This window comes from Pongo pygmaeus, chromosome 21 (genome assembly GCF_028885625.2).
Source record: "Pongo pygmaeus isolate AG05252 chromosome 21, NHGRI_mPonPyg2-v2.0_pri, whole genome shotgun sequence".
NCBI classification, from domain to species: domain Eukaryota; kingdom Metazoa; phylum Chordata; class Mammalia; order Primates; family Hominidae; genus Pongo; species Pongo pygmaeus.
The window spans coordinates 62,338,807-62,364,572 of NC_072394.2; the positions used below are offsets into that span (position 1 = coordinate 62,338,807).

The 25,766-nt window shown below is 50.2% G+C and overlaps 1 protein-coding gene across 7 annotated transcripts in view; it reads left to right on the forward strand.

Annotated features, from left to right (window-relative positions):
• The window catches only part of PHACTR3 (phosphatase and actin regulator 3), a 280,608-nt gene that overhangs the window by 84,716 nt on the left and 170,126 nt on the right, over positions 1-25,766 (forward strand). The window contains exon 1 of one of the 7 annotated variants that reach the window (XM_054467834.2): positions 15,143-15,165. The exons of the other annotated variants lie outside the window; for them this stretch is intronic. The gene's annotated coding sequence lies outside the window, so the exon portion shown is untranslated. Of the gene's footprint in view, positions 1-15,142; positions 15,166-25,766 lie in introns of those variants that run through there. 7 annotated transcript variants of the gene reach the window in all.

The following is a 25,766-nucleotide window of genomic DNA, read 5'->3' on the forward strand; positions in this document are numbered from 1 at the left end:
TGACCGCTAGTGGCAGGGCTGCTTGCTGCGGCTCCTAATCTCCTTGTGGGATGCCTTGGATTGGATCAGTTTCTCTTGGCCCCTGTGAAAGGAACTCGCGGTGGAATACTGTATTCGGTGCTGCACAGGAAACCCCATTTAGAGACATGAAACTTGTGCTTGAAGGGCACTCTTTGTGCAGCTACAGACCATTTATTCATTCCTTCATTTATTCTCTCACCCCAAATCTGTCTGCATCTACTATGTTCCAGGCACCGCACATGGCACTAGGATTGTGGTGGTGAACAAGAGGCCAGCCTCACCCTCAAGGGCATGTAGTCTTGAGAGACACAGATACTAGACAAGGAATGACACATGGGTGTATGTGAAGATGCTTAGGATATGGTGGGGGCATTTAGCAGGGAGATTTGACCTAGCTTGGGGTGGGGTGGGTGACACAGAGGCGGATTCTATGAGGAAGCAGCCTTTACCCTGAGACTTGCAGTGGGGGAGAATTCCCTAGATGAGGAATGAGAGGTGGAGAGGAATGTGGAGCAGGATGGTGTTTCAGACAGAGGTCCTGAGCCGGAGAGAGCAGGATGTATGGACCAACGAAAGGCCCATGAGTCTGCAAGGTGGGGAAGGGGGAAGCATGCACGTTGCTAATGGAGAGAGCACGTCTCAGAGGCTGCATCCTGACGGCTTTGTAGCTTTGTGAAGAAACTGGGATTTTATCCTTAAAACAAAAGGGAAGAAGTTGGAGCTGTTAAGTAGGGAGTGACATGATTTGATTGCTTTTTTAAGAGAGCCCTCTGGAGGAAAAGGGGCTACAGGGGGCAGGGGGTGCAGGGCACGGAGGCCGTTTCTGCAATCACTGAGGCAGGAGGTGCTGGGGGCCAGTCCTGGGCTGGAAATGGGGAGTGGGTGAGGGAACTGGACTAACCCAGAGTGTTGCATGAGGTGACATTCATGCCACATGGTGACGGACTTCACAAGGAGGGTGAAGGAGAGTATATGAGTCTCCTAGAGCTGCTTTAACAAATGACCAGAAACTGGGGGGCTTAAAACCACGGAGATGTGTTCCCTCGCAGCTCTGCAGGCCAGAGGTCTGAAGTCAAGGCATCAGTAGGGCTGAAACCTGCCCTTGAAAGTTTCTGGGGCAGGATGCCCCCGGGCCTCTCTAGCGTCTGGGGGCTGCAAGCCCTGCTTGGCTACAGCCGTGTCACCGCAGCCACGTGGCCTTTACTGTGCATGTCTCCGCACATCCTCTCCTCCTCTTAGAATGACACAGTCACCGGGTTTAGGACCCACCATAGGCTAGCATGGTCTCATTTTAACTAATGACATCTGCAAAAATCCTACTTCTAGGCAAGGTTCTGGGTAGACATGAATCTTGGCAGGAGAACTATTCAACCTGCTGCAGAGAGGGAGGCAGATTTGCTAAGGATGGCTCCGGCTGGCTGTAGCAACTGGGTGGAGACGTGGAGGACAGACCGACGCCAGCAGAAGGACATCAGGGCCACTGAACCAGAAACACACATGGACGTGTGAGTAAGTGAGGTGACCAGACCTAGTGAGGCCCCCGGTTCTTTTCAGGTTTTTTTGTTTATTTGTTTTTAACAAACGAGACTGAAAATGTTTCAGTTCACTCTTACTTAGTGAAAGCCGCTCTTGTGAAACTGACATGTAGTCCAGCGACAGTGACTCAGGTTAGTAAGGGCGTGTGCTTTTCCTTTTTTTTTTTTTTTTTATTGAGACGGAGTCTCGCTCTGTCACCCAAGCTGGAATGCTGTGGCGCGATCTCGGCTCACCGCAAGCTCCGCCTCCTGGGTTCACGCTATTCTCCTGCCTCAGCCTCCTAAGTAGCTGGGACTACAGGCGCCCACCACCACGCCCGGCTAATTTTTTGTATTTTTGGTAGAGACGGGGTTTCACCGTGTTAGCCAGGATGGTCTCGATCTCCTGACCTCGTGATCCTCCCGCCTCGGCCTCCCAAAGTGCTGGGATTACAGGTGTGAGCCACCATGCCTGGCCGGGCGTGTGCTTTTCATGGCATGTCGACAACAAGCCCTCACGCAGAGCAGGCTGACCGACAATGCCGCATGCAGGAGGTTCCCTGGCTCTGGGGCCGGCTGACCTGGGCTGTCATCTCAGTGCTGCCGCTTTCGAGCTGTGTGGCCTTGAGGAGGGTTCTGGGCTTCTCTGAGCTGAAGTTATTTCCTTGTGCAACGGAGACGAAAACACTTGGGAACAAGGCTGTGGAAAGACTCATAGCATGGTTGCACATGCTTGGCAAAGAACCAGTCTGTATAGCTTGCTTGTTTATTTTACTTTTACTGAAGGCATTATGTATAACGATTATGTTGTATATTCTACCAAACACATCAACAAGAGTGTCCAAGATTTTGATGCATATTGAAACGTCCACGTTACTCTTTAGCATAATTTATTGACAACTGCTTGTTTTCTTGTGATTCTCCCTTTTTCCTAAACACTTACGAGAGAAAAGCCACACTTAACTGTAAGTTCTTACTTATTAAGGATAGTCTTTATTGAAAGTGGTGGTAGATGGATAAGTAATTAACAAATGGGTAAGAAAAACAGTAGGCTTCCCCACAGGAAGGAGACAAGGCAGTGAACAATCCACAAAAGGAGTGACTATAAGGACCTTTTAATTTTGAGAGATATTGGATACATAGTTGTTATCTTTCTGTTTTCAAATTCCCCCAGCACCCCACCTCCATGGCCATATCCTTGTTCCTTGCATCAAGCAGAATGGCTCTTCCTCCAAAGTGAACCTTGGGCAGCCTACTCTGGTTACAGTCCTGCCTGCCACTGCCTCCTTGTGACCTTGTCCTCCCGCCCTCCTAGAGGCTCCTCCAGGGCTGCTTCTCGTAGCCATTTCCTGGTGTGGCTTCAACCACTTGCTGACCCTGTCTAGGTCCCCAAGATCATGCTTGGCTTCACTCCCCATTGGAACACAGCCTTGACCTTCTCCTGTGCACCCCTTCCCAACTCCAGACATCCCCCTCCTGATCCCGGGAGCCAGTGCCTCACTGCTGGCAGAAATCACATAACCAAGCCTCAACACATTTTCCACAGCCTTGGCAAAGGCCAAAGGGCTGCTTGCCAATCCTTTTGTGTATCTCAGTGTGGCAAAGTTGTTAAGACCGTGGTTCAAGTCTCACCTCCACCCCTCACTGGAGGCACCATACGTCTTCTGCCAACCTGCCAGATGCCGCCTTTCACAAGTCAGCCCCTGAAATCTGACATTGTCTGTGAAGCCTTCTGTCTGATTCATCAGAGGAGAGTGAATACCCGTGCGGTATCCATTGCGGGCTGGGTGCAGGATTCTCCTGGCCCCTTCTGCAATCTCAGCCCTCTCACAGGAATTAGGCACTTGCTCTTGTCTCTTTCCCTAATAGTATACTATGCTTACCTTGCACCTGATTTACTTGGCTTTATTTTATAATCAAATCAAATAATTTATTCCAAGTAGTCTAAATTGAAGTTTTATTTTCAAAACTATAGGCGTAAGCAGTCTTTCAGTAGAATACCCACTGTAGTAAAACTTCCTTAACGGTTCCCCTTATGTTGCAGATTTTCAAGGCTTCACCATTTTCAGTGTGATTACTAATATAGCAGGAAATCCTTCAAGTATGTGGCTCTCTCTCTACCTAGGATTCTTTCTTCAGGATAGATTCTCAGACACGAATGTCTGCAGAATGCCCTGTGCTTCTTGAGAAATGATGCAGAATTGCCATTCGGAAGGGTTGTGCTGACTTGTGATGCTACCAAAGATACACAGAGGTGTTTGATTTCACTGCACCTCTATGAGAATTGGGAAATGGGACAGAAAATCATCTGGGGATAACTAAAGAACCCGAAGGTCCTTAGCACCTTGCTCAAGCCAAGTAAAATGAGTTTTTCATATTACAATTTTTTTTTTTTCCAGCAGATTTTAAGCTGTCTACTTGGGGGCAGAAATAAGAAAAAGCAGATGGTAGGGGCAATGAGGTTGTGGTAGAGTTCGAGGGAGTGACTGAATCTTGGGTGCTGGTTGGAAATACTGTCCATGGGGGTCTGGGTTGAATTGGATGGAAACAACACTTGGAGAAGCCTGCAGAGGGGCTGAGAGGGGAGGGAGAGCCTGTGTGGACTGGAGGCTCAGGAGATGAAGGGCGAGAGGGTTGGGTGCACGCTGGGACTCAGAGGCTTACATTCTTATGTGCGGGGAGTACAGAACCCGCCACAAGCTAACTCTATGTTGGCCGTGGTTATGGTTACCAGAAGTGGGGTTGGCTTTGAGGACATCAAAGCTTCATGATGCCAGGGGGCTGCAAGGGTCCCCTCCGTGGGCATTGGGCAACCCAGGAGACGGCTAAGGAGACTGAAGCCAGCTGTTGGGCACTAGTGGTTTGAGTGAGGAGGAAGAGACCAGAGAGGACTGGGGCCCAGGGGCTGGGACTTAGGGGTGGAGGGGGCTGTGAAGGTCTGTGCAGCTTCCATCTGCCTGTTGTAGGTCCCTTGCAGGGAGGCATGGCGGCCTGAGCTCTCTCCTCACTTGGGCTTTCTGTGGCTGAGGCAGAAATAAACAGAGATGGACATCAATGTGCTGGCGTGTGAAGGGACCCCACGGGGTTAGCTCCAGGCAGACCTAGGCATTGTGTCCTGACAGCTCTTCTCTGAGTCGCATCTCCTGTTAAGCTCTACGCAAGCCATGGCCTCACACACCCTGTGAGTCTGCCCTCTCTCACCCTGCCTAAACCAGGCCACTGGTCTATTTTACAGGAAGATAGGGTTGGACATAGCATCAGGGGTCACTTGAAAGGCACAGGGCTGGAATGTCAGGTGGATTCAGGGCCTGGGGATACCATTCTGTGACAGCTGAGCTGTGGGCCCATTGAGCTATGAGCAGGAGGAGCAGAAGGAGCTCAATTTCAGAGGAAGAGAGAGACAGAGACAGAGGTAGAGAGAGAGACAAAGAGATAGAGACAGAGACAGAGAGACAGGGAGAGAGAGAAATAAAGGAAGAGAAACAAAGATGGAGAGAGACAGAGACAGAGAAAGAAAGAGGGAGAGAGACAGAGAGAGAAACGGAGAGAGAGAGAGAGACATTTAGAGAGACAGAGAGAGGGAGAGAGAGACGGGGACAGAGAGAGGGAGAGAGACCTGATTTCCACATGCAGACTGAAGCAGGGGCGGGAGCCCACTCCCGGAGAGGAAGGGGACATGCAGGGCAGGCTGGCAGTCCAGGTCCCCTGAGATCCAGAGAAGTCCCATCACACCCCTTGTGATCAAACTGGTCTGAGTAGGCTTCTGGTCCTTACATGGTGTAATCTTTAAAACAGTAACTCTTACTATTACCACATGAAACTGTAGCACTTCCCTTTCGTTATCTTTAACGGTCATTTATTGACCAACAGAGAGACCCATGCTTGGGGAGCAATGTCCAAGTTGCCCAGCAGAGGCACAGCAGTGCTGGCAGTCCTGACAAGTAACATGGGACACAGACCACGTGGAGATGTCAGCCTGGAGGTGCCTCAGTTGCTCAGGGTGATGATATTCTATTGTAAGTCCCCAGGTTGTCATTTAAACCTGTCTTCTGTCTTGGGATGGGCTAACGGTGAGATGAGGTGATCGCAGAGCGTGAGGCAGGGGAGGTTGAGGTAATAATGTCAGATGTAAAAGTAAAAAAATCAACCAACCCTCTAGCCCAGTGGGCGTGGCTGGCCCGATGACCTGTGGGGCTCCCACAATAAGAGTACAAGCAGCAGGCCCTGCCACCTGGGCTGCTTTGCCACAGGGCATTTGCTCCAGTGTGCTCTGCCTCCCAACTAGCCCGTCTCATTGTCTCATTCATTGACTTCTGCCACTTGCCTTTTCGTGCATGTGACTTGAAGACCCTTAGTCTAAGCTGCGAATCCTGAACACGTGAGGCCTTGTGATAGATGCCACTAAACATCACAGGAAACAAAGCAGGGACACCCTCGCCACGTAAATTCAGCTTTTCTGATTACAAGACAGAAGGGATTTTTCTGACTTTCCTCTGTCTTCAGAAATTCATACAGAATCCTGATTTCATCACAACTCACCAGATTTTCCTTCCAGGCCAGCCTGCCTCTGGGGCTTAGGTTTCAGACCAGAGGGGGTGGAAATACAGAGGTGGCTCCATTGCCAAGGAAGCCCTGAAAGGCTTCCTGTCCTGCTTCCTTTCTCTTGTGCTGTTGATGGCCTTTCTGTCTAAGCAGATGTGTGTCACAAGGAGGGGCAGGTGTGTGTGGTGGCCATTCAGGCACTGCTCGTGCTTCTGAGTTAAGATCTCCTACTTAATTACTGGCTGGAAATAAGCAGTGAATTCTGCAGGGCGAGCCACAAGGGCAGTGTGGCTCTCCTTCCTAGAACCACAGTTGGTTTTGTTAGTTTTGTAGAGGTGAGCGTATACACCTGTACCGAGGCAGAGGTGGGCGTTTACACCTGTACACAAATAGAGGTGGGCACATACACCTGTACGGGCTTAGAGGTGGGCACATATACCTGTACGGGGTTAGAGATGGACACGTACGCCTGTATGGGATTAGAGGTGGACACGTACGCCTGTACTGGATTAGAGGTGGACACGTACGCCTGTACGGGCTTAGAGGTGGGCACATACGCCTGTACGGGGTTAGAGGTGGACATGTATGCGTGTACATGGTTAGAGGTGGGCACATACGCCTGTACGGGGTTAGAGGTGGACATGTATGCGTGTACATGGTTAGAGGTGGGCACGTACTCCTGTATGGGGTTAGAGGTGGGCACATATGGCTGTACGGGCTTAGAGGTGGGCACGTACGCCTGTACGGGATTAGAGGTGGGCACGTACACCTGTTCGGGGTTAGAGGTGGACATGTACAGCTGTACATAGGCTCCAGGCTCTTCCTCTTGCAACAATGAGCTGCCTCATTTGGTTCATTGGCCTTTCTCACAGTTTGCAGGGGCTGTGCAGATACAACTCCTTGCTCAGACGTCATTTCAATTTGTTTCCTGGGAACAAAGCTCTCCCCCATTAAAGATACATCTTTTTTCTCTATGGGACCCTTTGTCCATATTAGGCCAGGTCCTCTCAAAGCTCCTTCCAATTAGGCAGTTCAGGAAATGACATGTGCCTTAGATGACAACTCAACAGAACAATTCAATGCCTAAGTTTTTAAAAAATTATTACTTATTTATGAGCCAGAGTTTCTTTCTTGTTGCCTAGGCTGGAGTGCAATGGCGCGATCTCGGCTCACTGCAACTCCACCTCCTGGGTTCAAGCGGTTCTCCTGCCTCAGCCTCACAAGTAGCTGGAACTACAGGTGCCCGTCACCACACACAGCTAATTATTTTATTTTATTTTATTTTATTTTGTATTTTTAGTAGAGACAGGGTTTCACCGTGTCGGCCAGGCTGGTCTTGAACTCCTGACCTTAAATGATCCTCCCACCTTGGCCTCCCAAAGTGTTGGGATTACAGGTGTGAGCCACTGCGCCTGGCCCAAAGCCTAAGTTTTAGTATAAGACTGATGTGTCTTCAGATGCTGCCTCTGCCATTTGCATGCTGTGTGACTTCAGCCTGGCAGCTCAGCCTCTCTGAGCCTCAGTTTCTGCAGCTGTAAAATGGGGACCAGAACTGTCTCTACTCCCTAGGGTTGGAGGGAGAGCCCTCAGTGTGAGCCCCGGTGTGGAGTAGGGAGGGTTTCAGCACTGAGGAATTTTCTCAGCATGCCCTGTCTCAAGACTGTGTTAACTACTGAAGATGGGGTCAATTACTGACCCCTGGGGACTTAATATAATCAGTGCTGCTTTTCCTCATTGCCTAATTTATTATACTCAAGAAGTGGCCTCCAAATGAGGAGAACCTGATCCATGGCGAAGCTGCCTTGAAAGTTTTCTTTCAATTCTTTTGGTAACAACTGTATTGAGAGATAATTCACATATCGTGCAGCTCACCCATTGGCAGTGTACTGTTCAATGGTTGTGAGTATATGAGCGGTGTTTTGCAACCATCATTGTGGTGAAATTTAGAACATTTTCTTCTCCTCTAAAGAGAACCCTGTGTCCAGTAGGAATCACTCCCATTTTCCTTTCCCCCAGCCCCTGGCCACCTCTAACCCACTTTCCGTTTCTTTAGATTTGCCTATTCTGGACACTTCATAGAAATGGAACCACATGATATGTGGCGGTTATGACTGGCTTCCTTCATTTGGCATCATGTTTTCGAAGCTCATCCATGTTGTATCATGTGTCAGCCCTCCATTCCTTTTTATGACAGAATGAGATTCCACTGTCTGGATACACCACACTTTGTTTACCCATTCATCAATTGAGGGACATTTGTGTTGTTTCTATTAATTGTTTTAACCTAAATTGCCTTTCACAACGTTCTTGTTTTGCTAAAACTGTCTGCTTATCAATTGTAGAGTTCATTAATTCATCTCTTTATGTGCCCAGTGAATATTTATCGAGTGCCCAGTAAGTCTTGGGTGCTGTGCAAGGCATTTTGATGAATCTGTGAACTAGGGAGGTAAGACTCTTGCCGTCACGGAAGGTCCCATTCTAGTGGGGGCCATTTAGATGCTGCTCTTTCTTCTGATCTTTAGCGGATGACCAACAACAAATAGCTATTAATACATACCATGACGTCGGTGATGATGAATGTGGTGGGAATGGAGCTGGCTGCAGGGAAGAAGGAGTGATGGGTGCTGTTTCAGATGTGGGCACTGGGAAGATGTCTCTCTGGGGAGGGCAAGGGGTGCAGAGCCATGGATTTCACTGGTCTGGGTCAAGTTCAGAAATGGGTGGACTGTGATGAACCTCTGAAGACCTGGAGATGGGGCCACCTTTTGAGGCAGAAACCTCTCTTTTGTCCTGTGAGAAGTCTGACTTGGCTTCACAGAGTGCAGTCGTCCCCTGCCCTGGACAAGCTCATGTGAACGGCCAGAGTGTGGACACACATCCACCAACCTGTGTTCTCAATTACGTGGAAGCCTCCATGTTCTCTCTGCATTTGACCTCTGGAGGGTAAATGAGGACAGGCATCTGCTGGGGGGCAGGCACTTTTACTGTTTCCATCCTGGAAGGTCCGGGAAGACCCCAGGCTTTTCTGTTGTTAAGGTGTCCTGGAGGGAGCATTCAAGCTTGTGTTTGTTGGGCCTGTGACAGCACGTGGTGCTTGTGTTTACAGCCCGCTCCATGTTCCATCTTCTACTGCACTTGGCTATTTACAGGTCCATAGGCCCAGATGGTTCTGTGGTTTCTGTCTCCAGAATGCCTCCCCAGTCCGGCACTTATTCCCACTCTCACTGCCATCTCCTGGGCGTTGCTCACCAGCACCTTAAATGTTCTTGCCACTTCTCCTCTGCAATCTCGTACTTTCTGCTCTCAGACCAAGGGCTAGAGGCATGCCTTCTGTGCTCATGTGCACATGCTTTCTCAGCAACCTTGTGAGGCTGCCCCACCCCCTCCACAGCTCCTCCCTAGTCCAATGGGAGACAGCATTTGGTTTCAGAGAGAGCCATGTGGTTCTCCTTCTGTTTATTCTGAGCTTTTTTTCCTTCATTTAGCATCAATTCCCATCATGGAAAATCACAGGAGCCAACTGAAGGGGGATTTCCAGAATATTTGGCCTTCCTTGGGCCTTGGTGAAGCAGCTTCCTTGGCCTGGGCAAGTGGGGCTGGCTGGGGGTGCGGCTCCATGCTGGGTGAGCCTCCTCTCTCCTTGCCGGGGAAGGGCTAGAGTAAGAGTCGGTTTCTCCAAAGCGATGATGCATTCTTTCTGTTATGGGTCTGGCTTGGAAGCCACAGAGTTCAAAGGCAGCGCTGGGAGGTGGCTTAGCCCTCCTCTGCTTTAGTTGGTGGAAAGGAGAGGTAGAAACCTGAGGTCAAAAACAGGTGGCCCGTGGGCATAGGTCAGCCTGCAGACTTGGTTGGTTTGAACACAGTGTTTGTGTGTTTCATTGAACCAATATTTAAATGTAGGGAGATTTCACACCGATATCTGGCTTTTCTTTCTGGCTTGGCTTGAAAAACTCAGAGCTCGGGTACTGCTGGCTATTGCTGGGCTAGAAGGTTCATGAGGACGGAATTGTCCAGCTGTGATATTGGCTCTCAGGGGGCTGCACCATGCCTGGTAGATGAGGTCCATCCACTTAATGAAGGAACAGACTGGCCATGGGCTCTTGCCAGGCTGCATGGCTGCTGCCTGCTTTAGGCAGGACCTGCCTTCTCCAGTTAGGCCAAGCCCCTGACCACCTACATGGAGAATTCACACCTGGTTCACCTCACCTACTTACCTGTGCATCCAGCCTGGCCTCTCTAGGACATCTGCGTCTGGTCCTTGGGAGCAACTGTAGGCATGAGGAATGTGCTGAAAGGGATCCTCCTTTATGCTGAAATGTGGCCCATCAGGCCGCAGCTAGAGATTCTGCCCTAAGGAAGTCTGGAGTCCCCTGGCTCTAACCACAGCTTTCAGAAGTGGTTCTCAAATGTGGGCAGTTTGGGCACTGTCTGGAGACATTTTCGGTTGTCGCAGCTGGGAGGCATGGTGCCACTGGCATCTCATGGGCAGAGGCCAGGGATGCTGCTAAACACCCCACAGTGCCCAGGACGGCCCCCGCCACAGAGCATCATTTAGCTTCAAATGTCAGTATTGCTGAGGCTGAGGATCCCCGCACTGGAGTCACAGTGCCCTGAGTCCCTGTCCCAATGCTGCACCTGCCCTTGACCTTCCTGCCTCCCCGAACCTCAGTTTCCCATCTCTAAAGTGGAGTGATCCTCACATGAACCTCTCTCAGCTAGATGGAGAGGAAATGCCATGGCCTGCATGTAGAATCACACTCAGTGGTCGGGGTTGCAGCTCTGATATTTGGGGAGGCCCTGGCCATGGGGGCTAAGATCTGGGCTGTGGAATCCACCTGTGTGACTATGGTTGAGTCAAATGCCCTCCTGAGCCTCAGTTTCCTCATCTGGGCATCAAGAGAGGAATAGGGCAGCCTCTAAGGATGTGAGGATTAAGTGGTTTAGTGTCTGCACTCGGCACATGGAACCTGATAAACGTGCGTGAGCTGTGCCATCCTGACTCAGCAGTGTGGTTCCGGGGTCTCCTGAGACACCACTGTGTGCCCGACACCCAGCTCACGGCCTCCTTCCCTCCACCATCTCCCTCCTCATCCATGAGTCGGGTTAATCCTCCCCCTTGACCCCACACACCCCAGCAAAGTTTTAGGAAGTTGCCTGTGGTTGCCCTTTGGTGCATGGACTCCAGGGTGGCTCCTGTGGAGGGGGGAAGACCCTCAGGGGCTTCCAGGCAAGAGAGGTGAGTGGGGCTTGGCCTAGGCTGTGGTGGTGGGGTTGGTGAGGAGGGGAGGAATTGGAGAGAGGCCCTGGACATAGAGCCCAGAGGAGTTGCCTGCAGGTTGGATGTGTCTGTTACGGTGAGCTGCAAGCAATCTGAGGGCAGGAGGGTACCTCACTTCCCTCAGCGTCTCTCTAGTGTGTGAGGCTGTGTAGTTTGTGGATTTGAATAGACTTGGAGTTTTTGGGGCATCTTCTTGGTACAACCCCAATTTATTTGGCGTCTTCTCAGAGTTTATCTGTGGGCGTGGCAGGAATGACCCCAGACTGGGTTCAGCCCTCTCTTCCTGGCTGAGCCTCTTTGGGTCTCAGTCTGCTCATCTGTAGAATGGGAATAGAATCCTTCACTCTGTGGCCTATTGTTTTTTAAGTTTTCAGTAAGACCTGGTATTGGAAGCCCCCATCAAAGTGAGGAGCTCATGAAGCACAGGCATTGGGCACCAGACGCAGGATCTCTTCCTGATGGCCGAGTGGCGTGGTGCTAAGCGGGGTGTCTGCGGTTCACCCCTTCCAGGTCAGCAGCACGGCAAGGGGCAGGCCTTGGATTCTCTTAGACCTGCTCACAGCCTGGGCTTCTGGGGCCCTGCGTGTGGCCAGTGCTCAGGTAGTTGGGAGCTGGCCTGGCGGCACCTGGGGCTCCCAAACACAAGGGAAGACAGGCAGCTGGGATGGTGACCCTGGGGACCCTGCTATCCTGTGGAGGCCCCAGGATTCTGACTTGTACCCAGGCTTGCTTGGTGCTGTCTTGGGACCGTCTCTGGGCTGGGACAGTGAACTCAGGGCCCTTGGATGTTAGTGCCTCAGAGCTGCAGAAGGTCAGAGCCAGGCCTAGGGTGGACCAAGTGGTATCTACACCCCTCCCAAATGTGTCCAAACTGGGTAGTTTTGTGCAGCTCAGTCTGCCTCTCTGAGCCTTGGTTTCCTCACCTGACCTGCACAGCGGAATAGGAGAAAAGCCTGACAGGAAGGCCAGATCAAGCTGGTAGGGCTTCAGTGCAGCCCCTGGCAGAGCAGCCCCGAAGCTTGGGAAGGCCAGGAAATCCCGAGCTGGTCTCCAGACCTGCCTGCCCCAGGAGTCCAGCTGCTGGTGAAATTCAGCTGAGATATCGGTTTTTTGTGCTCTGTACCCTGACAAGGGGCAGGAATCGGGAGCCAGCCTCGGCTGTCAGTGTCCTGGGCTGGCTCCCTCCCACCTCCCGCTTAAAGGTGTCATTAGCAAGGGCAAGACCTCTTCTCACAGGTGGAAACAACTTGTCAAGACAGTCTGTGGCTGCTGCGTTTAGAGACCCAGAGACCCTAAATGTGGACTAATGCCCCCAGAATGTTCAGAATTAATGTGCTGCCCCAGGCAGTGCTGGGGCAGGGGGCATGGCTCTGACTCCTGCCCTTGGGTTTGCCCCACTCTGCCCTCTTCCCCTTCTCCTGTCCCCGCTTCTCCTGTTCCTTCCCCTTCTCCTGTCCCCTCTTCTCCTGTTCCCCCTTGTTCTCGTTCCCCTTCTCCTATCCCCCCTTCTTCTGTCTCCCCTTCTGTTCCCTCCTTCTCCTATTCCCCCCTTCTCCTATTCCCCCCTTCTCCTGTTCCCCCTTCTCCTGTCCCCCCTTCTCCTGTTCCTCTCCCTTCTCCTGTTCCCCACTTCTCCTCTTCCCACCTTCTCCTGTTCCTGCCTTCTCCTGTCCCCCCTTCTCCTGTTCCCCCCTTCTCCTGTTCCCCCCTTCTCCTGTTCCCCCCTTCTCCTGTTCCCCCTTCTCCTGTCCCCCCTTCTCCTGTTCCTCTCCCTTCTCCTGTTCCTCACTTCTCCTCTTCCCACCTTCTCCTGTTCCTGCCTTCTCCTGTCCCCCCTTCTGCTGTTTCCCCTTCTCCTGTTCTGCCCTTCTCCTGTTCCCCCTTCTCCTGTTCCCCCCTTCTCTGGTTTCCTCCTTCTCCTGTTCCCCCTCCTTCTGTTTCCCCCTTCTCCTCTTCCTGCCTTCTCCTGTTCCCCTTCTCCTGTCCCCACTTCTCCTGTTCCCCCTTCTCCTGTCCCCCCACTTCTCCTGTTTCTGCCTTCTCCTATCCCCCCTTCTACTGTCCCCCCACTTCTCCTGTTCCTCCCCCTTCTCCTGTTCCCCCCTCTCCTGTTCCCCCCTCTCCTGTTCCTCCCCCTTCTCCTCCCTGTTCCCCCTTTTCCCCCCTCTTTTCCTCCCCTTCCTATTCTTTTCCCTTTTCCCTTCCCCCTCCTCCCCTCCACTTACCCCTCTCCCTCCCTGTCATTCTCCCTCTTCCCAGCTAATTGTATTGAGGCTGTACCTTGTGATAGGCACTTTGGGTATCTCTCTTAGCTCATGTCACACCATCCCTGGGGAAGAGTACCCCATTGTACAGGTGGGTACACAGAAGAGGGGAGAGATGCCCCCACTACAATGTGCTGGGAGCAGAATTTGGACCTGAGTCCAGCTCCCAAATCCCCTGCAGGAAGGATCTGGGCTCCTGTGGTGTCAGGAGGCAACTGCCTCTTCATAGCAAAGCTTCATTTGTTCAGTTCCTGGCTCTGGGCTATTGCGCCTGTCTCTGAGGGTCGGAGAGGTGAAATCCCCTGCCTGAGTTCAGATGGTTATGGAGTGGGGGTCCTGGTTCAGACCCACGGCTGTCTTTCTTGCCAGCAGCACTTCTTTCTTTGGGGTGATTTTTCCCCCAGGGGACACTGCAGTGCCTGGAGACATTCTGGTTGTTATAACTGGGGTGGAGGGTGCTTCTGGCCTCTGGCACGTAGCTGTCAGGGATGTGGCTAAACCTCCTACAATGCACAGGACAGCCCCCACCACAGAGAATTGTGTGGTCCCAAATGTCACCGGTGCTGAGGCTGAGAAACCCTGCTCCAGGCCCCTCCCCAGCTGACCCTGTGTTCCTGCACCTAAGCCAGCAGTAGACATACCTGCAGCAGCAGGTGTTGGGGCTACAGGTGAGCCTAGGTCCTCGACCTCCCCATCTGTCTGCCACCTGGGCCTGGGCCTGGGCCTGGAATAAAAGGTGCACCAAGGGTCCCTGGCTTCAGCATTGTTTGTTTTCAGGTTGCATATCAGACTCCTTCTTGCTTCCTGAGGTCCCTTGGAGCTTGGCCCCAGGCAGCCTCCCTGATCTAAGACTTCAGCAGCCGCCTCAGGACTCTGCATGGCCAAGGTCCCCTCTGCCCCAGATCACCAAGGTCATTGTGGCAGCAGTGGAAGCAGGGGAAGGAGAAGAGAGGGCCCTAAGAAAAACTCCAGTCCCACTAGTTCCTCGAACTTGCCTAAGGCCAGGAGAAGTTGCTGCCATTGTGGGTTCTGTATATGGGATTTAGGACTTTGGTTCAGGTGGTTTCTGCCAGGCTTTGGCCAGATGCCAGCCTAGGCAGTGTCCTGGCAGTGCTGAGTGACACATCTCGGGCACAGAGAGGAGTGGGCGCCTGGCCCTGAGCAGAGAGGAGGCTTGTTGGGGGCCAGCACTTGATCCACTGAGCCGGACCCTCAGACCCTGGGTTGCCCTCCTCACCCCCACCCCCGCCTCATCTCTGCTTCCTGCAACATCTATATTTAAAAATGTTGACAGATAATAATGGTGTTCAGCCCCAAAATGCAGACAGGAGCTTCCTGACAATTGCAGTGCTGCGCCGGGTTGGAGATTTTCTCAGGGAGCGGAGTGAGTCCCCAGGAGCAAGTGAGAGTGCCAGGGCTGTGAGGGCTCTTTGCCAATCTTGACCTTTCAGGGAGGTTTGAGAGAAAGACTCCAGAAGCCCGCGGGGAGAGCAGGGGTTCTGGAGAAGATGAAGCCCTTCATCCAGGATCCCTCTGTGACCATAAGGTGAGTTGCTTTGCCCCACATCTCTGGTGAGGTAGAGGGCAGGGACTCTGTTTAGGGAGCAGGCTTCTTAAAGGCAAAGGGTTTGCAAATTCTAGCAGCAGCAGGGCCCTAAGAGAATGGCTTTTTTTTTTTTTTTCTTGATTCGCATGACTGCATTTGGGGTCTGGGGTGAGGGGTGGGGGCTGCCCCTCTTGGAGCCACAGATGGGTCATTTTTATGTATCAAGGGAGTCAGACCAGGATCAGCCCTGTGTTTCTGCCACAGAGTCCAGAAAGAGTCACGAAGGTCTTTTGTTTGCATGTGAATATTATTTTAACCTATTACTTCTGGGCTAAAAATAAAAATTCCCCTCAGATGCCTTTTTGTCTCTAGATTGTAAGACCGTTTCCAGGAAATAATAGATTGTCATTGATGTGCGTTTTGACTGCATGGTGTCCTATTCTTAAGCCAGGTTTTGTAAAAATTCAAAGTAGAGGAGGTTTCCCACAGTGGAGATTGAAGCCTTCATTTAGTGTCAGGAACATATGCTCCACTATCAGGAGTCATTGTCCTTCCGGGATCTCCACCACTGAACCCTGGGTGGGAGTGCGGGAGTGGGTGAGGGAGAGGGCACACTTGACTTTTGTGTGGTTTTACATTTGGTATCATTTGTGGACTTTTGGTTCTGAAAAATGGTTTGCAAGTGAAGTTGGATGTCTGGAGTTGGGGCCCAAGAAGGAGATGGAGAAGTGAATTCTAATCCACAGTTAATATGGGTCATGGTTAAGTTCTTGGAAGCAACATTGATTTCCAAAGGTGCCTGCTGTGTTTTTAAGCTGCAAGGTTTTATTTTTTATTTTTTTGACCCAGTGGAAAATGGCGATTCAGGATCCCAAGGACTTCAGGAGAGGTTGTCTGAATGCTAAACCCCCTTCCCTGAAACGCTTGCTTTCTTTTTAGAGGACAGGAAATAATGGGAAATTAACAGTCCTTTTGTGGAGTGTGGTTTGTGTGTTGTTCTTTGAGGAGGAATTATGGAATTGTGCGTGTGCATAACGATGGTAACCACATACACAGTCTAAGAATAACAAATCAGAAAAATCCATGGTGAGGTTCATTCAGAAATAATCAAGAGTATATTGTTTAATTAAGGAGAGGATCAGAGGAATGCAGTCCCGGAGCTACCATTTCGGTTGTCACCTAGGTGCAACTCTCAGCAGAAGTAAGCCTTCCCACTAAGATGTTCTGAAAACTTACTGCTATTTAATCTCACAACTTTTACCCCACAAGCTGAAATAATAGGCCAGTATGAAAATGCGCTTTCTTCCCCATACATTTTCTTCTGTTCCTGAGCCAAGCCCATAGGTAGCTTGGCAGTTTGCAATTCTCTGTCTACACGGAATAGATATAGATTGTTTTTCCCTGTATGTTTTGGGTATTAACTCTTTGGTTGCCAAGCTGTTGAGCCCTGAGTCTATATTATACACCTTCAGCCTGTGGCTTATAGGGCTTCAACACATCGTTGTTATATAATGCAGTAGTTTTGCTTGTGGGGTGACTGTTCATATCGTGGATGCTCAGAAAATTCTATTTTTAAAGTATAAAATACCACTCTTTGGAGCAGCCTGCTCACTCCTGCCTCCACGGGAGCCACACGCTTTGCACCGTGGAGTTGTTGGCATGAACGCACATGACATATGGACAGGAGCACATTCCTCCTGTCTAGGGCCTCTTAGGACCCGAGGAATGGCTGGAGACAGTTTCTCTCCAGTCCTGAGGTTGATGATCCGGAGCTCTTGGTGCTGAGCCTGTGCTGCTATTTTTAGCTTCCTTTCTTCCCTGCATCTTGACATAATTCGACATGTCGCAGCTGAATCTCATCTATTTGCAGAGCTTGCCGTGTTTTGTAATGTGTGTTTTGTGGGGCAGAAATAGTCCTTGCTGGAGCATATTATATCATTATTATTCAGGGGGAAAGTTATGATACTATCAATTAACTTTAAAGATGCAAAACACAATTGATCCTTTGATTTTCTTTCTACTGCTAATTTCCTGGCTGGGAACACCTGGAGGGTAGGCACTCTTCCTCCTTCTGCTGGAGCAGAAGGCAGCAAGCAGTGGTTCTCACATCTTGGGAACCTGTATCAGAAGCACCTGGAGGGGCTGTTACAAAGGCGATTGCAGCCCCACTGGCAGAGTTTCTGAGTTAGCAGGTCTGGGGGGGCTGGGGGGCAAGTAATTTGCATCTCTCACAAGTTCCCAGGTGATGCTGACGCCGGTCCAGCACTGCACTTTGAATCACAGATGGATATCACGGCAGAGGGTTGGTAAATATTTAGGGGGTGGACGTGCCTACATGCAGAAAGCCAATTTAAGAAATATACAGATGGTGGAGCAGGAGATTTTCAGTTGTTGTGTATCCTGTCCACGCGGTTGAAGATGGACTTGATTGAAAAAGAAATTAAAGTTGAAATAAAATTAGCTGACTGAGAGGATGGCTCCTGACAGTGTCCAATGCTGTGATGTTATTTAGGGAGGATGAAGCATCACGACTCAGACAACTTACTTTGAGATGGGCAACAGCACACACAGACATAAATGAAGTGCGTGTACATGCACACACTTGAAACTCAGCAAAATATTAATTGCTGAAACAATGGCTGTTCATACTATTCTAATTTCATACTATATCTATTTCTAATACTTTTCTGCATAATAAACATCATATTAACATGGTAAACACAATAATAGGGCTTAGGACAACTTTTCTTGTGTGTGTGCTTAATAGTAAATCAAGATCACCCACATGTTCACAGCTGTGTTGCTCTGGGTGGCGTGGGCATCGGTACCGTATGAGTCCATTTTTACACTGCTGATAAAGACATACCCAAGACTGGGTAATTTATAAAGAAAGAGGCTTAATGGACTTGCATTAAGCCTCTGGGGAGCCCTCACAATAATGGCAGAAGGTGAAAGGCACGTCTTCCATGGCAGCAGACAAGAGAGAATGAGGACCAAGTGAAAAGGGTTTCCCCTTATAAAACCATCAGATCTCATGAGACTTATTCACTACCACAAGAACAGTATGGGGGAGACTGCCCCCATTATTCAGTTACCTCCTGCTGGGTCCCTCCCACAACACGTGGGAACTATAGGAGCTACAATTCAAGAAGAGATTTGGGTGGGGACACAGCCAAATCGTATCAGGCACATGCATCGCTTTAGGGAGTTCTCATTTCCTTCCATTCTCCCTGATCCTTTATCTGCTTGTTCTTTCCTCCTTTCCCTTCCCTTCTCTTTCACTCCCTCCTCCCTGGCTTCCCTCTCTTCTGCTCTCCCTCCCTCCTTCCTTCATCCTGTCCCCATCTCCTGTCTTCTGGTGACCCTGGGTCAAAGGGCTCTGGTCCAGAAGGGTTCCGTGTGGGGATGTGTTGTGCTGAATCCCTGTTAACCTCAGTAGGGAAGGTACCGGGTTCAAGAGGCCAAAGAAGAGACCTGGAGCCAGCAAACAAGACATACAGTTTTATTATGGACTTACATGCAGGGGAGAGAGTCCAGTGGTGGCAGATTGAAGAGAACTGTCTTAACATGCAGAAATGGTCAAGTGGTGGCAGGCTGGACAGGAGAACTGCCTTAATGTTGAGAAACGGTCCAGTGGTGGCAGGCTGGACAACATATCCACCTTCCTACAGTCCAGTGGTGGCAGACTGGGCAAGAAAACCACAACTGCAACCGCCTGCAAACAGCATGCAGTTTACACAGCATTTTCATTTAGCACCCTCCCCCTAACAGCCTCCACCTGGCAACCTTCATGTAACCCAAGCTTGTCCAACCCAAGGCCTGTGGGTCGCATGCAGCCCAGGATGGCTTTGAATGTGGCCCAACACAAATTTGTAAACTTTCTTAAAGTGTTATGAGATTTTTTTAAGCTCATCAACTATCATTAGTGTTAGTGTATTTTATGTATGGCCCAAGACAATTCTTCTTTTTCTAATGTGGCCCAAGGAAGCCAAAAGATTGGACACCCCTGATAGTAACCCAAAACTCAGGGCCTCAATCCCCTGTACAGCCCGTGTTCCACAGGACAGGCCGGAGGCTCAGATGTTTATGGTAGATAGGAACAGATCTCTGGGTGGGCCACTCCCGGATTCCCTAGTTTGGAACACACATTCAGGTGCATCTGTCATACAGGGTCATTCTAAGGGTGTGCTTAAAATATTGATGTCAGGTGTGTTTTCCCTGCAGGATGCTGTGGCATCTGCCCAGGAAAAAGTTGAATCATGCCGGTTATTGTTTTCCCAGAGTTTTCAGGCTGCCACCTTGTTTTTTAAATAAAGTTTTATTGGAGCACACTCACACCCATTTACTTACACACTTCTCTGGCTGCTTTCCAGCAGCACAGCTGAGGCAGAGACCATAGATCCACACAACTGAAAATATTTACTTCTGGCCTGTTGCAGAAAAAATTTGCCCATCCTGGTTTGTTTCTGTGGGCTGGCTGTCTTGGAGATTCCACACGTACACACTGCACATGTGCATACATACTCATATTAAGGACATGCAGCAAGACATGCAGCAAGACTCATACTAAGGACATGCAGCATACATACTCATACTAAGGACAGGCAGCAAGACGTTAAGGGTTGTGGAGTCTGGAGTACATGTGATTGTTCATTGTACTATTTTTTTCTACTTTTTCACGTGTCCAAAGAATTTGTAAAACATTTTGATGATTGTGGCAGTGACCACCCCAGGGTCTCTAAAGGAATGCCACAGGGGTCCATCCCAGGTTCTGAGTCTTCAACAATTGCCTCACCCACTTGGCAGGTTAATCAAATAAATCAATAAAAGCATTAACAAAGTGTCCCATATATTCAAGAGTCAAACAGATATCTCGACAGACTGTTAGGGAGGCTGAGTCAACAAGGAGAAGTTTAACGTTCATAAGTTTCAGGTATCCAACTCAGATTTACAAAGATCTTTGCCCAGGTCCTGCAAGGAGCAGACTTTGATAGGAATCAGGCCTCTGGGCCAGGCACGGCGGCTCACCCCTGTAATCTCAGCTCTTTGGGAGGCCGAGGCTGGTGGATCACCTGAGGTCAGGAGTTTGAGACCAGACTGACCAACATGGTGAAACCCTATCTCTACTAAAAAAACAAAATTAGCTGGGAGTGGTGGCACATGCCTTTAATCCCAGCTACTCAGGAGGCTGAGGCAGGAGAATCATCTGAACCCAGGGGGTGGAGGTTGCGGTGAGCAGAGATCGCACCATTGCACTCCAGACTGGGCAACAAGAGCGAAACTCCATCTCAAAAAAAAAAGAAAAGAAAAGAAAAGAAAAAAATAATCAGGCCTCTTGGCTGGACGCGGTGGCTCATGCCTGTAATCCTAGCACTTTGGGAGGCCGAGGCAGGTGGATCACTTGAGGCCAGGAGTTCGAGGCCAGCCTGGCCAACATGGCAAAACCCTGTCTCTACTAAAAATACAAAAATTAGCTGGGTGTGGTGGCGTGCACCTGTAGTCCCAGCTACTCAGGAGGCTGAGGCAGGAGAATCGCTCAAACCCAGGAGGCAGAGGTTGCAGTGAGCCAAGATCATGGCGCTGCACTCTAGCCTGGGCAACAGAGTGAGACTCTGTCTCATAAACAAAAACAAACAAACAAAACAAAACAAAAAAAAGGGAAAGAAATCAGGCCTCTTAACGGAACCAAAGTCTGCGGGGTCCCTAGAGTGTGTGCAAACTGTTCCAGTCACTGGGACATCAGTGTGCAAAGCCTCCTGGAGTTTGTGTGCTAGTGGGAGAGGACAATGAACGGCACCTATAACCAGTAGGGGATCATCGTGCACGTCAGCAATAAATGTTGTGGGAAATGAACAGGAGAAGTAGGGGGAGGTAAGAGAAGGTATAAATGTGGTGGGCGGTAGACAATTGAGTATTACATGGAGTGTCAGGATTGGCATCATTACGGAGGTGACATTTGAGCAAAGCCGTGAAGGCGGTGAGGAAGTGAGCCATGTGGATATCTGAGGCAAGAGCCTTTGGGGCAAAGGGAACCTTCAGTGAAGACACCCCAAGTAAGAGCTGGCCTGGTGGGTTCCAGGAACAGGGAGGAGGAGCCCATGGTGGCTGGAGTCACATGAGATTGCTGGAGAGGGAGACGGGAGAGAAGCAGGGACACTGTAGGGAGGGGCCTCTGCCAGCACTTGGGCTTTTGCTCTGAGTGTGACGGGGCGAGGGGGAGACATTGGAGGGTTTGAGATTTAATTATGATTCATCAAATAACTTGAGAACAGGCTAGTGCCCAGGAGGGCTGACCAGCCTAGCAGTCATTGCTGCAATCCAGGCGGGAGATGATGCTAATTGGCCACAGTGAGGGTGTGGACGTGGGCACTTCTAGAAGGTAGAATGATGCAGTTGGCTGAGGGAGCAGATGGGGAAACAGGGACAGTGGAGTTTCAAGGGAGGACTCTCAGGTTCTGTCCTGAGTACCAGAAGGATAGAGCGTTGGTCCTGGCCTATGAGGGGGAGGCCGTGGTGGAGCAGGTTTCAGGGAGAGCAGTTCAATTTTGGCTACAGTGAATTTGGAGCATCTATTTGACATCCGTGCAAAGATGACAGATTGGCAATTGGCTGCACAACTCTGTGCTTGGGAGAGAGGTTTGGGCTGAAGCTGTGCATTTGGGAGGCCGCAGCTGAGCAGAAGCTGAATGTGAGCTAACGCGCTCTCTCCCTAACTTAGTCATTTGTCTGCCACCTGTAGTCTAATTTGCCAAATACTTTCTTTTAAACCAGGTCTTTTTTTAAAATTCAAACTCATTTTAAAAGGATATCTATGTTGCACTTTTAAGTAGAAATCCAATATTGCTTGCCTTTGATAAAAGGTAACCATAGAATAAAACAATGACAACAAAACAACATTTAGTTCAAGTTAGGCATAGTCTCTCACTAAGGATTTCGAGCCAGAGGGTCCTCTGTATTATCCAAACACAGAGATCAACAAGTGTCAGATGCCAGGGTCGTCATAATACCAAACTAAGACTCTCCTCTTGAAGTTCTTGGAAGATTGGAGGGAAATTGGCAAGAAATTAGCTTCTGTTGCTTTGTCCTGGGTCCATGAATCCCTTAAAGTCCCCTTTTACCCTCTTATGTGCCTGGCCCCTGGGGAGATGCTGAGCTGAGCAGCCATTATAGTGGGTAAAAGAAGGAAGCTTGGGGTCCAGCTTGACCCTCTGTTAGAGGTTGGATTTGCTTTAGGACCATGTGTTTTCTGAAAGGCAAACTGCAATTTGCAAGAACACATAGAGGGGCGATGGCTGCTTATTCTAGAACAGACTTGGGGGATGACAACCTTGGAAAGAAAGGGTGAGATTTTTCCTGCATGGTTCTAGGATGTGGCCCTGCAGCCAGCTGGGAAGGATAAAAGGATAGAAGTGGGTTGGTTTCACTTCCCTCTGGGCACAGGCTTTCTCTCTGAGAATTCTCACTGGGGCTCATATCTTTTAAATTAAGTAGTCTGCTCCTGAATAATATCTTTCTTTGGGGCTGTTTCTTTTTTCGGTTTATATATTGGGGTCCCTTTTTGACATTATAGGCTTTCCTTAAATGCCTGGTGATCCAGGATCGACCTTGTTCATTGCAGAATGAAGCAGCAAAGAGCTGGTGTATGCTCATGGTGTGTTTCAGCTGGTGGGTTTTATTTTAGGTTGCCCAGGCCTGGAGGTGGCCTTGGTGCTGAGGGGCCTTTGCAGAACCTTCTATTTGTGGCTGGTCTGGAGACAGGCAAGGATGCTCCTGTACTTTTTGCCTGAAGATGGGAGTTGTCCATGTTATCTGCAATCCATCCTAGGCTGATGGTGAGGGAGGGAGTCTGCTGTCATAGGAAGCGTGTAAACAGACTCAGGCTTCTCTCAGCACAAGAAGGGATTTTGGATATCCGAGGTCCTTCCTACTGTGGGTTTGCAGTTTCCGTCCACAACCTCACCCTCAGGAATCCGGAAGCATCTGATGCCTTCCCTGGGCTGGGAGCCCCTGGAGAGGAGGATCTGCTGAGCTGTTATGACGTCATGCCCACAACTGTGCAGGCATTTGGGAGATGCTCTGAAAATGCCTGATGAAGGGTTGTGAGGATGAAAGAATCTGCTGCTGAACACAAACTGCTGGGCCCCAGGCTACCGAGCCCGACTCATTCCATGGCCCAGCACGTCCCGTGGCTTCCCGTGGCTCAGCACGTCCCGTGGCCACCCGTGGCTCAGCATGTCCCGTGGCCTCCTGTGGCTCGGCACATCCCGTGGCTCAGCATGTCCCATGGCTTCCCGTGGCTCGGCATGTCCCGTGGCTCAGCTCTCACTCCTTTGCTTCTGCAGGTCCCTTGGTCTGGCGTGTCCTCCCCACTCTTCCTGAGTTCTCTGAATTCTACTTGTGCCTCCAGGGCCCCCTCTTTCATGAAACCTTGACTCACCACCTCCACCTCTTTCCCCACCTCACCCACCTCTGGCTCCTCTGCCACTGTCTTGCTCTTGGGACCCTGCATCCCCCTCCTGCTGGGCCCCTGCTTCTGCCCTGCAGTGCTGTGGCCCCCTTCCTGCCCAGCAGCTGGGAAGGCATCCTGAAGTGCATATCAGATCTTACCCTGTCCCTGCCTCCCATTGCCCCTGGACCACAGCCTCTGAGGTCCTGCCTGTCTTCCTCATTTTGTCTTCCATTCCTGGGGAACAGTGGCCACATAGCCAGGTGGCTGGCAGCATGGACTTGGGAGACCCTACCAGCCTGGGTTTGAACCCTGGCTCTACCGCATGCTTGCTTTGTGACTTGGTTCCTCATTTTCCTCGTCTGTAAGACGGTGGTGTTGAAAGGACCTGCCTGGTAGGGTTGTTCTGAAGGTTGAGATATTCAAGTGCTGAGAACACCGCCCAGCACAAGGCTGGTGAATGCTCCAGGAGGGTTCACTGCCGTCATTGCCATTTTGATCCTGGAGTTCTGGCCACTGGAGAACTCCATTTTGATCTGGAGTTCGTCATTGTTGATCCTGGAGTTCTGGCCACTCTGGCCTCTGCTCACGTTGCTGGAACTCGTCAGACCATCTCCCACATCAAGGTCATTGCCTCTGCCACGCTGTCTCAGGACACTTGCCCCTGCCTTACCATTCGGTCAGCCCATTATCCTTCAGGCCTCAGGTTGAATGTCACCTGCTGAGAGCATTCCTCTCTGACCATCCTTTTAGAGTGGCTTCCCCCACTCACATTCCCCATTACAGTCTGGCCTGATTGTATCTGCCGGTGGGTTCTGCTTCCCCCAACCAGAACTTGCCCATCATGAGGGGGCAGCCTTGCCTGTTGTCCCCTGCACTGCATCAACACTGCCTGGACCAGAGGCCCTCGGTAACTGCCAGTTGGCTGAATGAATGCACCAATGAGGCATGAATAATGCAAAGATGCTGAACCATGACATGAGGGACTGTTTCATTCATGTGGCATGGGGGTGGGCTACCCCCCCATACCTAACTTTTCCAATGTGATGGTTTTCCTTCTGAATTTATAAGGTGCCCACCTTAAAGAAAGGAATTCAGCTCATATCTTTTAATAGACCCTGCAAAGTATCCAGTTCCTAGGACACAGCATTTTGTTGGTTATTGAATAAGACTGAAAGAGGATGAGAAGAGTGGCCAATAGCATGGAGCTGGGGCCTAACTGCACACATGTGGTCTTCGTCCCTAGTATTTATTAGCCAGGTGTCCTTGGCCAACTTCATTTTATGCCACAATACCTCAGTCTCCTCATCTACACAATGGGAATAATAATAATACCTTTTCTAGAGTTGGAGGGAGGATTAAATGAGTCAGTTATGTTCAAAGTCCTGGAACAGTGCCAATGCCCACCACATAGTAATTTCTATGTAAATGTGAGCTGCCATGATGGTGGTGATGATGATGGTGGTGATGACGATGGTGATGATTGTGATGATGGTGGTGATGATGATGATGGTGATGATGATGGTGGTGATGATGGTGATGATTGTGATGATGGTGGTGATGATGATGATGGTGATGATGATGGTGGTGATGATGGTGGTGATGGTGGTGATGATGGTGGTGATGACGATGGTGATGATTGTGATGATGGTGGTGATGATGGCGGTGATTGTGATGATGATGGTGATTGTGATGATGGTGATGGTGGTGATGATGGTGATGATGATGGTGGTGATGATGGTGATGATTGTGATGATGGTGGTGATGATGATGATGGTGATGATGATGGTGGTGATGATGGTGATGATTGTGATGATGGTGGTGATGATGATGATGGTGATGATGATGGTGGTGATGATGGTGGTGATGGTGGTGATGATGGTGGTGATGACGATGGTGATGATTGTGATGATGGTGGTGATGATGGCGGTGATTGTGATGATGATGGTGATTGTGATGATGGTGATGGTGGTGATGATGGTGATGATGATGGTGGTGATGATGGTGATGATTGTGATGATGGTGGTGATGATGATGATGGTGATGATGATGGTGGTGATGATGGTGATGATGATGGTGGTGATGATGGTGGTGATGACGATGGTGATGATTGTGATGATGGTGGTGATGATGATGGTGGTGATGATGGTGGTGA